Below are 15,891 nucleotides of genomic sequence, written 5' to 3'. Positions count from 1 at the left end.
CATATATAAACATCACACTCATATATACACACCCACAGTTCATATATAAACATCACACTCATATATACACACCCACAGTTCATATATAAACATCACACTCATATATACACACCCACAGTTCATATATAAACATCACACTCATATATACACACCCACAGTTCATATATAAACATCGCACTCATATATACACACCCACAGTTTATGAAACAACAGCGCACTCATACTTACACTCCGAGTTTATAGGAGGGAGATTGGTTCCGACCGCCGCTTGGGCTCTCGGAGTGGGAGAGGCGGAAGCAGCATGGGCCGTACAAACTGTGGATCTCATTCTGAACACAAGCCGATAGATCATCCTGTGAAATTACATTGTACTTGGGTATGAGGAAGGGTAATGGGCTCTGAGAAGGGTTCAGGGAGTCTAATGGCTTCTTCGTGGCGATCCGGTGGGGCAAGGGGATCCCAGAGAGGGGAAGAGACTATTAGAGCGTATCAGAGAGTGTAAGGGGATCTTAGAGAGGCGAAGGGAGTGTCAGAGGGTATCAGAGAGCGTAGGAGGGCTCAGAGAGGGGAGGGAGTGTCAGAGGGTATCAGACAGTGTAACGGGATCACAGAGAGGGGAAGGGAGTGTCAGAGGGTATCAGAGAGTGTAAGGGGATCTTAGAGAGGGGAAGGGAGTGTCAGAGGGTATCAGACAGTGTAACGGGATCACAGAGAGGGGATGGAACTGTCAGAGAGTATCACAGAGTGTAAGGGGATCTCAGAGAGGGGAAGGGATTGTCAGAGGGTATCAGACAGTGTAACAGGATCTCAGAGAAGGGAAGGGAGTGTCAGAGGGTATCAGACAGTGTAACAGGATTTCAGAGAAGGGAAGGGAGTGTCAGAGGGTATCAAAGAGTGTAAGGGGATCGCAGAGAGGGGAAGGGATTGTCAGAGGGTATCAGACAGTGTAAGGGGATCTCAGAGAAGGGAAGGGAGTGTCAGAGGGTATCAGAGAGTGTAAGGGGATCTTAGAGAGGCGAAGGGAATTTCAGAGGGTATCAGAGAGCGTAAGAGGGCTCAGAGATGGGAAGGGAGTGTCAGAGGGTATCAGACAGTGTAACGGGATCACAGAGAGGGGATGGAACTGTCAGCGAGTATCACAGAGTGTAAGGGGATCGCAGAGAGGGGAAGGGATTGTCAGAGGGTATCAGACAGTGTAAGGGGATCTCAGAGAAGGGAAGGGAGTGTCAGAGGGTATCAGAGAGTGTAAGGGGATCTTAGAGAGGCGAAGGGAATTTCAGAGGGTATCAGAGAGCGTAAGAGGGCTCAGAGATGGGAAGGGAGTGTCAGAGGGTATCAGACAGTGTAACGGGATCACAGAGAGGGGATGGAACTGTCAGAGAGTATCACAGAGTGTAAGGGTATCTCAGAGAAGGGAAGGGATTGTCAGAGGATATCAGAGAGCGTAAGAGGGCTCAGAGAGGGGAAGGGAGTGTCAGAAGGTATCAGACAGTGTAACAGGATCTCAGAGAAGGGAAGGGAGTGTCAGAGGGTATCAAAGAGTGTAAGTGGATCTCAGAGAAGAGAAGGGATTGTCAGAGGATATCAGAGAGTGTAAGGGGATCTCAGAGAGGGGAAAGGACTGTCGGAGGGTATCAGAGAGTGTAAGGGGATCTCAGAGAGAGGAAAGGACTGTCAGAGGGTATCATAGAGCGTAAGTGGATCTCAGAGAGGGGAAGGGAGTGTCAGAGAGTATCAGAGAGCGTAAGTGGATCTCAGAGAGGGGAAGGGAGTGTCAGAGGGTATCAGAGAGCGTAAGAGGACTCAGGGCGTAACAGTGGGTAAGGAGCATTTTGCGGGTATCAGAGAGTGTAAAGGGCGCTGACAAGGTTCAAAAAGGATAATGGACTCTCGGACCATATCGGAGAAGATGAGGAGCTCGGGAGAATCAAATCAGGTAAGGGGGTCTCCGGAGGTATCAGAGAGGCGAATGGATCCAGAGTTGTCATCTTCTAAATCTTACATTTTGAAGGCATCAACACACTTAATAACAGCAAAAAATGAAGCCGGTTGAACCGATAATCTGTCCGTGTCCCATGTGGAGGGAATGAGAAGATAGAATCGGGAGGGGCTGGATATTTGGCAACGCTCACGGTTTCCTTTCACACAGCTCAGTGTTGTGTCTGTTCATATAACTGGATTTCATGAACTGGAGATAAGAGGTCGCACTTTGGACCTTTTATCACCCAGTTTGAGAAATAAAACACGAAACGCCCAGCGTGGGGCTCGAACCAACGACCCTGAGATTAAGAGTCTCATGCTCTACCGACTGAGCTAGTCAGGCGGCCTTCAATGTCTTTTCCCATCCTATTATTGTAGAGAGGCAGCTGTTGATTTTGTTGCAGGGGTTCAGTTTGTCTGACAATCCCAGCGTCGCTCCTTCTGCACACTCGCTTTTCATTCTGGAGTCAGACTGATGCCTTTTACCCGTCCTCCAGCACCGCGCTGAGCAGGAGAGGAACATCGAGACAGGAGAAGGCCACTCAGCCCCTCTTCCTGCTGTGCCATTCAATTAGATCATGAGGTGGTCTGTAACTCAACTCTGTTTCCCCGCATTGGAAACATATCCCTTGGGACCCGAACCGAAAAAAGATCTGTCAATATCAGTCTTGTAAATTTGAATTGAGCCTCAATCCACATCCTTTTGGCCGAGAGAGTTCCAGCTTTCGGCCGTATTTTGTTTGGGAAAGTGATTCCTGATTTCTCGCCTCATTAAGCGAGCACTAATTTCAAGATTAAGCCCCCTCATTATGCATTCCGCCAACAGAGAAAGAGGAAAAAAGGCCGCCTTAAGCGGAGATTGAACAAAGGATCTGTGGATTTTAATTCTAACGCTACCCCATCTGAGCTATTTCTGTATTCTGTACATGCAATGTTTTATTTTTCTTTGAAAATCACATAAATGTAGATGCGATTTCCCTCTCGGTGAACAGAGTGCTTCGGAGTAATGAGAGCGAACAAACCGTGGATCTGATCCTTAACACAGACTGGTAGATCCACATGTGGAATTAAATCGCACTTGGGTAGCAGAGAGGTTATTGGCTCCTGAGAATGAACCAGGGAGTCTAAGGGTTTATTAGTGTGGATCCGGTGGGGCAACGGGATCCCAGAGGCTGTCAGGGAATCAAAGGGCTTCTCAGGAGTTATCAAGGGGTGTGAGGCTATGAGGTATCAAAGAGTTTACGGCACTCTCATAAGTTATCAGAGAGGGCAAGGGACTGCCAGATGTTATCAGGGAGGGCAAGGGACTGCCAGATGTTATCAGAGAGGGCAAGGGACTGCCAGATGTTATCAGAGAGGGCAAGGGACTGCCAGATGTTATCAGAGAGGGCAAGGGACTGCCAGATGTTATCAGGGAGAGTCAGGGTGTGTCAATGGGTAAGGGGCACTCCGAGCGTATCAGAGAATGGAAAGGGCACGGAGGAGGTATCAAGATAACAGAGTGGGAGAGAAAACGCTCCTGAAACCCGGGACTGAACCCTTCAGATCTTCAGTCTGACTGAGTTATTTCGGTGCTCTGGACATCCCGGAAATTCACTCGAAGGTCTGTTAGAATCGCAACAAAACTCTTCCCACAATCGCAGCCTCTAAACCTCCACCCAGGACTTTCAATGGTGCAACTTTGATGAACTTCTGCTACTTTTTAATTTGTTCTCAGCAGTAACTGTTCACATCCTTTATCTGGCCCATGACATGGCATCTAGAAGAAAATGTCGATTGCAGCTTCACTGAAGCGGGGGACGCTTTGCACTCGTAAAAAAATCATACGCGAAAGAGACGGTTTGAGCGAGGCGACACCAGGCCAGAGCAAAGGTCAGTTAATGTTTGCCGAGTGGCGAGAGGGAGAATTTGGAACTTCTGTGCGGTTGCACTGTGACTTTCACAGATCTGCTTGGAGCGATATTCCCTTGAATTCATCACCTGCAGGGACAATTTGATTCTCAGTTCCTGTTTTCTCCTGGTGCGCTTCTGAGATATAAAAAAATGAATGGATGATATCAACCTGAACCTCGTCACGGACACGCTGCAGACTCAAAGCTCAGCACAACTCCAATCTGTTTCAGTTGGAAATTGTTTCCCAGGGATGGACAGTAATGCGCTGTCTGAGGCTGCATTCGCTGCTTTCCACCGGCAGCGGGTGATTGGAGAGAGCGGGGCCGGACAATGTCGCTGCTGTCACGGCCTCACTCACTCGGGGAGCTGGGGGAACAGCGAAAAACTGATGGGTTTGATGCTGCGTCAAAAATGCGGCTGAGAACTGCTTTTGTTAACTGAGGCAGCGCTGCAGGATCCTTTAACGATCTCTCACAAATAAACTGAAACCTGTCGGAAGGTGAATAATATTTCACTTTAATCGTGAGCCCTCATTTTGAACCTTGTCTGTCAAGAAGTATTTCGATCACCATCAAGCCATTCTCGGTTTTTTGGATATTGTTCAGATACCTGTTATCCAGCGGCAGGTGGAATATCAGCCGCGCTCAGCTGGCAATGTTTACGGTACATTTTTCTGGAAACAGAACACACATTCGAAACCTGGAAATGCGAAACAACGAATTTTAAGGTAAAAGCTCCCTATTGTCCCCGGGTGGGCTCGAACCACCAACCGTTACAGTTAATAACCAAACGCGCAAACCAATTGCACCACAGTGGCCATCTTGAGCCATTAACTCACCGAGCTCCCGTTTCAGCTTGCAGCGCCCAATGTAACAGCTGTCTGACCATCAGTTTACTTTTCCAAAATAAAGGGTGTGCAGTTTGCACGAGTGAAAATCGGTGCCGTCTTCTTTCTGAACATCAAACTCCCCTTGCCCCTAAATACCTGTATGTTGGAAGACTCGCTCCCCCAGTCGGAGAGAGGATTGATTTTTCGAGCTGTGATTCACCATTCTCTATTCCAGTATTGCAGAAAATGAGATGAGATGAAATGAGCAGGTCCAACGAGCAGGTCTGTGACACTACACGGTGTCTACAAAGTTGTCTCTTGCACTTACAGTAAAGCGGACGGCAGTTTTCACTATTAAACCAGTAACTGTGATGTTAAGAAAGTATGTGGCCGAGAAATACTCGATTTCAGCGCGGTGACACTGGGCCAGAGTAAAGTTCAGTTAATGTGATTGCCGAGTGGGGAGAGGGTGGATTTGGAACTCCTGTGCGGCTGCGCTGCACATTGTCCAGATCTGCTTGGAGCGATATTCACTTCAATTCATCACTGACAGGGACAGTTTGATTCTAAGTTTCTTTTCCCCGGTGCTTGGTGAGATTTCAAAAATAAAGGCGACCCGTGCTCACCCCAAACTCGTCACTTACACGCTGACAGATACAAGGCCGTCACACTCTTCACCAGTGAGATGAAAGCGGAGAGCGATTTCACGGTCGAATACAATGGCGAACAAAACTCATTCAATGAAAGTGCAGGTCATTGAGGTGCCTTTAAAGTCCTGATTGTTTGAACTGAACTTCTTCCCAAAGCGTTTGAGAGTCACGTGGGGCGATTTGGGGACTTCTTTTCCCTCTTTGCAAAATCTTCAACCACAGTTCAAGATCAAAAGTCGAGGGCAGAATGAGACGCCTTCCTGAAAATTGGGAACCAGAGAAGCAGATTTGAGTGCAAGGTTCTGTTTATTGAGAAAAAGCAGATAAAACATTCATTCCGGAACGATCCAGAATCCGATCAGCTCGAAAAGCAACTGTTACCCCGTGATTTGAACACTCAGCCTTCTGGTGGCGCAATAAATAATGTAGATAGAAGCAGGAAGTTGAAAAGTGGGAAGTTATAGATTCAGTGAGTGGGTAAAACTGCGGCAAATAGAGTTCAATGTGGGGGAGAGCGAGGTCATCCACTTTAAATCTAAGATAAATCAGAGTATTTTCTAAATGGTGAGAAACTAGGAACTGTGGAGGAACAGAGAGAGTTTTGGTCCATGTGCAGAAACCGCTACCAACCGGCGCACAGGAACAAAAATTAATTAAACAGCCGAATGTGCCGTTCGGACAGCCGGTTAGTTCATTTGCATCGAGTTTACCGTAATATCATGATCACGGATTCGATTCTTGTAATTTACTTTACTTATTTCTGGTTTTTAAACTTTTAAATCCAAGCTTTACAAAAAAATCCACAGACAAATTGACGGGGACAGTTTATTGAATAACATCCATTGTAACTTTGCCCCTGGGCCGGAGAAACACGTCTTTCTTTTTATTTGACTTTCTCCGGTTTGCAGGTAAATGTTTAACTCGCGGCCTGTTCCCATTAATGATCATCAGCAGCAACAGACAGACAGAGCGGGTCTGACCGCCCCGAGATAGGGAAAAGGCATCACTTTCGAATAAAGTGCATCAAATCAAATAGTCACCCGGCACCGAGAGAGACAAAACCAAGAGAAAAAGGCAGAAGGTAACAGAGAAATAAAAACCAAATACAGACGATATAAATATTTCCCATCCTTGATGTCTCTCTATTCAATCCCCAATCCTTCAGTGGCGGGGATCAAATTTCACTGTAAATAAATGCGAGAATCGAAGCGAGGAAGAAGAAACGAAACAACCAAAAACTGCCGAAACTCGGGATTGAACCAAGGACCTTTAGATCTTCAGTCTAACGCTCTCCCAACTGAGCTATTTCAGCCCCACATCAAAATGTTCCTTTATTTCATTGTCTTGGAAGAAAATATAACCCCAGGTGGAATTGCCCCTCCTGTTCATTCCTCAGTTCATATAAAAACATCGCACTCATGGAGATACACCCACGGTTCATATATAAACATCACACTCATCGATACACTCCCACAGGTCATCTATAAATATCGCACACATATATACAAACCCACAGTTGATATATAAAAATCGTTGTCATACATAAACTCACAAAGTTTATAAATCAGCAGCGCACTCATAGATCCACACCCAGTTTATAGGAGGGAGATCGGTACCGACCGCCGATAGAGCTCTCGGAGTGGGAGAGGCGGAAGCAACAGCGACCGAACAAACTCTGGATCTCATCCTTAACACAGACCGGTAGATCCACCTGTGAAGTTACACCGCACTTTGATATCAGGGACGGTAATGGGTTCTGAGAAGGCATCAGGGCGTCTCATGGCTTCTAAGTGGCGATGCATTGGGGCAAGGGCATCTCAGAGAGGGGAAGGGGCAGTCAGAGGGCATCAGAGAGTGTAACGGGGCTCAGAGAGGGGAAGGGGCAGTCAGAGGGTATCAGAGAGTGTAACGGGGCTCAGAGAGGGGAAGGGGCAGTCAGAGGGTATCAGAGAGTGTAACGGGGCTCAGAGAAGGGAAGGGGCAGTCAGAGGGTATCAGAGAGTGTAAGGGGGCTCAGAGAGGGAAAGGGGCAGTCAGAGGGTATCAGAGAGTGTAACGGGGCTCAGAGAGGGGAAGGGGCAGTCAGAGGGTATCAGAGAGTGTACCGGTGCTCAGAGAGGGGAAGGGGCAGTCAGAGGGTATCAGAGAGTGTAACGGGGCTCAGAGAGGGGAAGGGGCAGTCAGAGGGTATCAGAGAGTGTAACGGGGCTCAGAGAGGGGAAGGGGCAGTCAGAGGGTATCAGAGAGTGTAACGGGGCTCAGAGAGGGGAAGGGGCAGTCAGAGGGTATCAGAGAGTGTAAGGGGGCTCAGAGAGGGGAAGGGACAGTCAGAGGGTATCAGAGAGTGTAACGGGGCTCAGAGAGGGGAAGGGGCAGTCATAGGGTATCAGAAAGTATATTGAGATCTCGCACAGGGGAAGGACTGCCAGAGGGTATCAGAGAGTGTAAGGACGCTCAGAGCGTATCAGTGGGTGAGGGGCACTCAGCGGGTATCAGAGAGTGTAAAGGGCGCTGACAAGGTTCAAAGAGGATAATGGACTCTCTGAGGGTATCAGAGAAGATAAGGAGCTCCGGGAGAATCAAAGAGGGTAAGGTGGGCTCAGGAGGTATCAGAGAGGCGAATGGATCCAGAGTTGGCGTCTTCTAAATATTACACTTCCTAACCATTAACATTTTTAATAACAGCAAAAATGAATCCTATTGAAACGGTATCTGCCGTGTCCCATGTGGAGGGAATGAGAAGATAGAATCGGGAGGGACTGGATATTTGGCAACGCTCACGGTTTCCTTTCACACAGCTCAGTGTTGTGTCTGTTTATATAACTGGATTTCTTGAACTGGAGATAAGAGGTTGCACTTTGAAGCTTTCATCACCCACTGTGAAAAATAGAACACAAAACGCCCAATGTGTGGTTTAAACCCACGCCCCTGAGATTAGGAATTTCGTGCTTTACCGACTGAGCTAGCCGGGCCAGCGGCAGGGCTCCTTCCCATCCGATTATTGCAGAGAGGCGGGTGGTGAGGTTGCTGTCGGGGTTCAGTTTGTCTGACAATCCCAAGGTGGCTGAATCTGAACACCCGCTTTTCATTCTGGAGTCAGTCTGATGCCTCTTACCAGTCGTCCAGCCCCGCACTGAGCAGGAGAGGAACATCGGGACAGGAGAAGACCATTCAGCCCCTCGAACCTCCTGTCCCATTCAATTAGATCATGAAGTGATCAGTAATTCAACTCTGTTTCCCTGCCTTGGACTCATATCCCCTGGGACCCGAACAGAAAAAAGATCGATGAATATCAGATTGAAAATTTGAATTGAGCCTCAATCCACATCCTTTTGGCCGAGAGAGTTCCAGCTTTCGGCCGTATTTTGTTTGCGAAAGTGATTCCTGATTTCTTGCCTCATTAATCGAGCACGAATTTCAAGATTAACCCCCTCATTATGCATTCCGCCAACAGAGAAAGAGGAAAAAAGGCCGCCTTAAGCGGAGATTGAACAAAGGATCTGTGGATTTTAATTCTAACGCTACCCCATCTGAGCTATTTCTGTTTTCTGGACATGCAATGTTTTATTTTTCTTTGAAAATCACATAAACGTCGATGCGATTTCCCTCTCGGTGAACAGAGTGCTTCGGAGTAATGAGAGCGAACAAACCGTGGATCTGATCCTTAACACAGACTGGTAGATCCACATGTGGAATTAAATCGCACTTGGGTAGCAGAGAGGTTAATGGCTCCTGAGAATGAACCAGGGAGTCTAAGGGTTTATTAGTGTGGATCCGGTGGGGCAACGGGATCCCAGAGGCTGTCAGGGAATCAAAGGGCTTCTCAGGGGTTATCAAGGGGTGTGAGGCTATGAGGTATCAAAGAGTTTACGGCACTCTCAGAAGTTATCAGAGATGGCAATGGACTGCCAGATGTTATCAGGGAGGGCAAGGGACTGCCAGATGTTATCAGAGAGGGCAAGGGACTGCCAGATGTTATCAGGGAGGGCAAGGGACTGCCAGATGTTATCAGAGAGGGCAAGGGACTGCCAGATGTTATCAGAGAGGGCAAGGGACTGCCAGATGTTATCAGAGAGGGCAAGGGACTGCCAGATGTTATCAGGGAGAGTCAGGGTGTGTCAGTGGGTAAGGGGCACTCCGAGCGTATCAGAGAATGGAAAGGGCACGGAGGAGGTATCAAGATAACAGAGAGGGAGAGAAAACGCTCCTGAAACCCGGGACTGAACCCTTTAGATCTTCAGTCTGACTGAGTTATTTCGCTGCTCTGGACATCCCGGAAATTCACTCGAAGGTCTGTTAGAATCGCAACAAAACTCTTCCCACAATCGCAGCCTCTAAACCTCCACCCAGGACTTTCAATGGTGCAACTTTGATGAACTTCTGCTACTTTTTAATTTGTTCTCAGCAGTAACTGTTCACATCCTTTATCTGGCCCATGACATGGCATCTAGAAGAAAATGTCGATTGCAGCTTCACTGAAGCGGGGGACGCTTTGCACTCGTAAAAAAATCATACGCGAAAGAGACGGTTTGAGCGAGGTGACACCAGGCCAGAGCAAAGGTCAGTTAATGTTTGCCGAGTGGCGAGAGGGAGAATTTGGAACTTCTGTGCGGTTGCACTGTGACTTTCACAGATCTGCTTGGAGCGATATTCCCTTGAATTCATCACCTACAGGGACAATTTGATTCTCAGTTCCTGTTTTCTCCTGGTGCGCTTCTGAGATATAAAAAAATGAATGGATGATATCAACCTGAACCTCGTCACGGACACGCGACAGACTCAAAGCTCAGCACAACTCCAATCTGTTTCAGTTGGAAATTGTTTCCCAGGGATGGACAGTAATGCGCTGTCTGAGGCTGCATTCGCTGCTTTCCACCGGCAGCGGGAGATTGGAGAAAGCGGGGCCGGACAATATTGCTGCTGTCACGGCCTCACTCACTCGGGGAGCTGGGGAACAGCGAAAAACTGATGGGTTTGATGCTGCGTCAAAAATGCGGCTGAGAACTGCTTTTGTTAACTGAGGCAGCGCTGCAGGATCCTTTAACGATCTCTCACAAATAAACTGAAACCTGTCGGAAGGTGAATAATATTTCACTTTAATCGTGAGCCCTCCTTTTGAACCTTGTCTGTCAAGAAGTATTTCGATCACCTTCAAGCCATTCTCGGTTTTTTGGATATTGTTCAGATACCTGTTATCCAGCGGCAGGTGTAATATCAGCCGCGTTCAGCTGGCAATGTTTCCGGTACATTTTTCTGTGAACAGAACGCACATTCGAAACCTGGAAACGCGAAACAACGAATTTTAAGGTAAAAGCTCCCTATTGTCCCCGGGTGGGTTCGAACCACCAACCGTTACAGTTAATAACCAAACGCGCTAACCAATTACACCACAGTGATACAACAGCGGCCTTCTTGAGTTACTAATTCACCGAGCTAACGTTTCAGCTTGCAGCGAGCAATGTCACAACTGTCTTACCATCAGTTTACTTTTCCAAAATAAAGGGTGTGCAGTTTGCACGAGTGAAAATCGGTGCCGTCTTCTTTCTGAACATCAAACTCCCCTTGCCCCTAAATGCCTGTATGTTGGAAGACTCGCTCCCCCAGTCGGAGAGAGGATTGATTTCTCGAGCTGTGATTCACCATTCTCTATCCCAGTATTGCAGAAAATGAGATGAGATGAAATGAGCAGGTCCAACGAGCAGGTCTGTGACACTACACGGTGTCTACAAAGTTGTCTCTTGCACTTACAGTGAAGCGGACGGCAGTTTTCACTCTTAAACCAGGAACTATGATGTTAAGAAAGTATGTGGCCGAGAAAGACTTGATTTCAGCGCGGTGACACTGGGCCAGAGTGAAGTTCAGTTAATGTGATTGCCGAGTGGGGAGAGGGTGGATTTGGAACTCCTGTGCGGCTGCGCTGCGCATTGTCCAGATCTGCTTGGAGCGATATTCACTTCAATTCATCACTGACAGGGACAGTTTGATTCTAAGTTTCTTTTTTCTGGTGCTCGGTGAGATTTCAAAATTGAAAGCGGCCCGTGCTCACCCCAAACTCGTCACTTACACGCTGACAGATACAAGGCCGTCACACTCTTCACCAGTGAGATGAAAGCGGAGAGCGATTTCACGGTCGAATACAATGGGGAACAAAACTCATTCAATGAAAGTGCAGGTCATTGAGGGCCTTTAAAGTCCTGATTGTTTGAACTGAACTTCTTCCCAAAGCGTTTGAGAGTCACGCGGAGCGATTTGGGGACTTCTTTTCCCTCTTTGCAAAATCTTCAACCACAGTTCAAGATCAAAAGTCGAGGGCAGAATGAGACGCCTTCCTGAAAATTGGGAACCAGAGAAGCAGATTTGAGTGCAAGGTTCTGTTTATTGAGAAAAAGCAGATGAAACATTCATTCCGGAACGATCCAGAATCCGATCAGCTCGAAAAGCAACAGTTACCCCGTGATTTGAACACTCAGCCTTCTGGTGGCGCAATAAATAATGTAGATAGAAGCAGGAAGTTGAAAAGTGGGAATTGATAAATTAAGTGAGCAGGTAAAACTGCGGCAAATAGAGTTCAATGTGGGGAGAGCGAGGTCATCCACTTTAAATCTAAGATCAATCAGTGTATTTTCTAAATGGTGAGAAACTAGGAACTGTGGAGGAGCAGAGAGATTTAGGGGCCCATGGACAGAAACCGCTAACAACCAGCGCACAGGAACAAAAATTAATTAAACAGCCGAATGTGCCGTTCGGACAGCCGGTTAGTTCATTTGCATCGAGTTTACCGTAATATCATGATCACGGATTCGATTCTTGTAATTTACTTTATTTATTTCGGGTTTTTTAACTTTTAAATCCAAGCTTTACAAAAAGGTCCACAGACAAATTCCGGGGACAGTTTATTGAATACTGTGCCCCTGGGCCGGAGAAACACGTCTTTCTTTTTATTTGTCTTTCTCCGGTTTGCAGATAAACGTTTAACTCGCAGCCTGTTCCCATTAATGATCATCAGCAGCAACAGACAGACAGAGCGGGTCTGACCGCCCCGAGATGGGGAAAAGGCATCAGTTTCGAATAAAGTGCATCAAATCAAATAGTCACCCGGCACCGAGAGAGACAAAACCAAGAGAAAAAGGCAGAAGGTAACAGAAAAATAAAAACCAAATACAGACGATAGAAATATTTCCCATCCTTGATGTCTCTCTATTCAATCCCCAATCCTTCACTGGCGGGGATCAAATTTCACTGTAAATAAATGCGAGAATCGAAGCGAGGAAGAAAAAACTAAACAACCAAAAACTACCGAAACTCGGGATTGAACCAAGGACATTTAGATCTTCAGTCTGACGCTCTCCCAACTGAGCTATTTCGGCCCCATTATCGCAGTTTCCCTTTATTTCATTGTCTTGGAACAAAATATAACCCCAGGAGGAATTGCCCCTCCTGTTCATTCCGCAATTCATATAAAAACATCGCACTCATATATACACACCCACAGTTCATCTATAAACATCACACTCATAAACACACCCACAGTTCATATTTAAACATCACACTCATATGTACACACCCACAGTTCATATATAAACATCACACTCATATATACACACCCACAGTTCATATATAAACATCGCACTCATATATACACACCCACAGTTCATATATAAACATCACACTCATATATACACACCCACAGTTCATTTATAAACATCACACTCATATATACACACCCACAGTTCATATATAAACATCGCACTCATATATACACACCCACAGTTCATATATAAACATCGCACTCATATATACACACCCACAGTTCATATATAAACATCGCACTCATATATACACACCCACAGTTCATATATAAACATCGCACTCATATATACACACCCACAGTTCATATATAAACATCGCACTCATATATACACACCCACAGTTCATATATAAACATCACACTCATATATACACACCCACAGTTCATATATAAACATCGCACTCATATATACACACCCACAGTTCATATATAAACATCGCACTCATATATACACACCCACAGTTCATATATAAACATCGCACTCATATATACACACCCACAGTTCATATATAAACATCACACTCATATATACACTCCCACAGTTCATATATAAACATCGCACTCATATATACACACCCACAGTTCATATATAAACATCGCACTCATATATACACACACACAGTTCATATATAAACATCACACTCATATATACACACCCACAGTTCATATATAAACATCACACTCATATATACACACCCACAGTTCATATATAAACATCACACTCATATATGGACTCCCACACTTTATAAAACAACAGCGCACTCTTACTACACGTCCTGTTATGTATTTTCAGCGTTAAATTTGCTGAAGTCCGGCAAAGGGGGCCGGCGATATTGGTCCTTCCGGTGAATGCTGCTTTGACGGATGTGTCGGTGTCCAGGGGATTGGAAAGCTCTTGTGTCACACGAAGTGTCTGAAAGGCCCGGATACACCTGAAGGTTATCAGTGCGGTGCCCACACCTCGTGCTGTAATGTTAGCGAGCCGGACATCAACTTAAAAGGCGGCTTGTTGCAAACACGTTGTGGTCACAGTTTCTTTTTGTACATCACTGAACTTCATTCATTCAAAATACAATGTTTCCTTTGCTGCTTCACAATAAACAACATCTTATTATAAAGTTTCGCTCATTGGTTCCTCAGTGTCAGAGCGAGAATTGTCCAAAACTCCTCATTTACTTCATTGTTCATTCAGAATCAGACTACGGATTGACACAGAGACATAAACACAGCGGGAGATACAGAGTATCGGTAAACACAGCGAGAGATACAGAGTATCGGTAAACACAGCGAGAGATACAGAGTATCGGTAAACACAGCGAGAGATACAGAGTATCGGTCAACACAGCGAGAGATACAGAGTATCGGTAATCACAGCGAGAGATACAGAGTATCGGTAAACACAGCGAGAGATACAGAGTATCGGTAAACACAGCGAGAGATACAGAGTATCGGTCAACACAGCGAGCGATACAGAGTATCGGTAAACACAGCGAGAGATACAGAGTATCGGTAAAGACAGCGAGCGATTCAGAGTATCGGTAAACACAGCGAGAGATACAGAGTATCGGTAAACACAGCGAGAGATACAGAGTATCGGTAAACACAGCGAGAGATACAGAGTATCGGTAAACACAGCGAGAGATACAGAGTATCGGTAAACACAGCGAGAGATACAGAGTATCGGTAAACACAGCGAGAGATACAGAGTATCGGTAAACACAGCGAGAGATACAGAGTATCGGTAAACACAGCGAGAGATACAGAGTATCCGTAAACACAGCGAGAGATACAGAGTATCGGTAAACACAGCGAGAGATACAGAGTATCGGTAAACACAGCGAGAGATACAGAGTGTTGGTAAACACAGCGAGAGATACAGAGTATCCGTAAACACAGCGAGAGGTACAGAGTATCGGTAAACACAGCGGGAGATACAGAGTATCGGTAAACACAGCGAGAGGTACAGAGTATCGGTAAACACAGCGAGAGATACAGAGTATCGGTAAACACAGGGAGAGTTGCAGAGTATCGGTAAACACAGCGAGAGATACAGAGTATCGGAAAACACAGCGAGAGGTACAGAGTATCGGTAAACACAGGGAGAGATACAGAGTATCGGTAAACACAGCGAGAGATGCAGAGTATCGGTAAACACAGCGGGAGATACAGAGTATCGGTAAACACAGCGAGAGATGCAGAGTATCGGTAAACACAGCGAGAGATACAGAGTATCGGTAAACACAGCGAGAGATGCAGAGTATCGGTCAACACAGCGAGAGATGCAGAGTATCGGTAAACACAGCGAGAGATACAGAGTATCGGTAAACACAGCGAGAGATACAGAGTATCGGTAAACACAGCGAGAGATACAGAGTATCGGTAAACACAGCGAGAGATACAGAGTATCGGTAAACACAGCGAGAGATACAGAGTATCGGTAAACACAGCGAGAGATACAGAGTATCGGTAAACATAGCGAGAGATACAGAGTATCGGTAAACATAGCGAGAGATACAGAGTATCGGTAAACATAGCGAGAGATACAGAGTGTCGGTAAACACAGCGGGAGATACAGAGTATCGGTAAACACAGCGGGAGATACAGAGTATCGGTAAACATAGCGAGAGATACAGAGTGTCGGTAAACACAGCGGGAGATAGAGTATCGGTAAACACAGCGAGAGATACAGAGTATCGGTTAACACAGTGGGAGATACAGAGTATCGGTAAACAGAGCGAGAGATACAGAGTATCGGTAAACACAGCGAGAGATACAGAGTATCGGTAAACACAGCGAGAGATACAGAGTATCGGTGAACACAGCGAGAGATACAGAGTATCGGTAAACACACAGAGAGAGATACAGAGTATCGGAAAACACAGCGAGAGATACAGAGTATCGGTAAACACAGCGAGAGATACAGAGTATCGGTAAACACAGCGAGAGATACA

At 46.2% G+C, this 15,891-nt stretch overlaps 3 non-coding genes across 3 annotated transcripts; all 3 read right to left on the bottom strand.

Annotated features, from left to right (window-relative positions):
• Positions 1-2,250: 2,250 nt before the first annotated feature.
• On the bottom strand, positions 2,251-2,323 carry trnak-cuu (transfer RNA lysine (anticodon CUU)). The gene has a single exon. It is a non-coding gene; the product is annotated as a tRNA-Lys (tRNA).
• A 4,268-nt stretch (positions 2,324-6,591) lies between these two features.
• On the bottom strand, positions 6,592-6,664 carry trnaf-gaa (transfer RNA phenylalanine (anticodon GAA)). The gene has a single exon. It is a non-coding gene; the product is annotated as a tRNA-Phe (tRNA).
• A 5,982-nt stretch (positions 6,665-12,646) lies between these two features.
• trnaf-gaa (transfer RNA phenylalanine (anticodon GAA)) lies at positions 12,647-12,719 on the bottom strand. The gene has a single exon. It is a non-coding gene; the product is annotated as a tRNA-Phe (tRNA).
• Positions 12,720-15,891: the final 3,172 nt, after the last annotated feature.

This window comes from Heptranchias perlo, unplaced genomic scaffold (genome assembly GCF_035084215.1).
Source record: "Heptranchias perlo isolate sHepPer1 unplaced genomic scaffold, sHepPer1.hap1 HAP1_SCAFFOLD_483, whole genome shotgun sequence".
Lineage (NCBI taxonomy): Eukaryota > Metazoa > Chordata > Chondrichthyes > Hexanchiformes > Hexanchidae > Heptranchias > Heptranchias perlo.
Note: the sequence above shows the minus strand (reverse complement) of the source record. Positions and strands in the feature narration are given on the sequence as shown.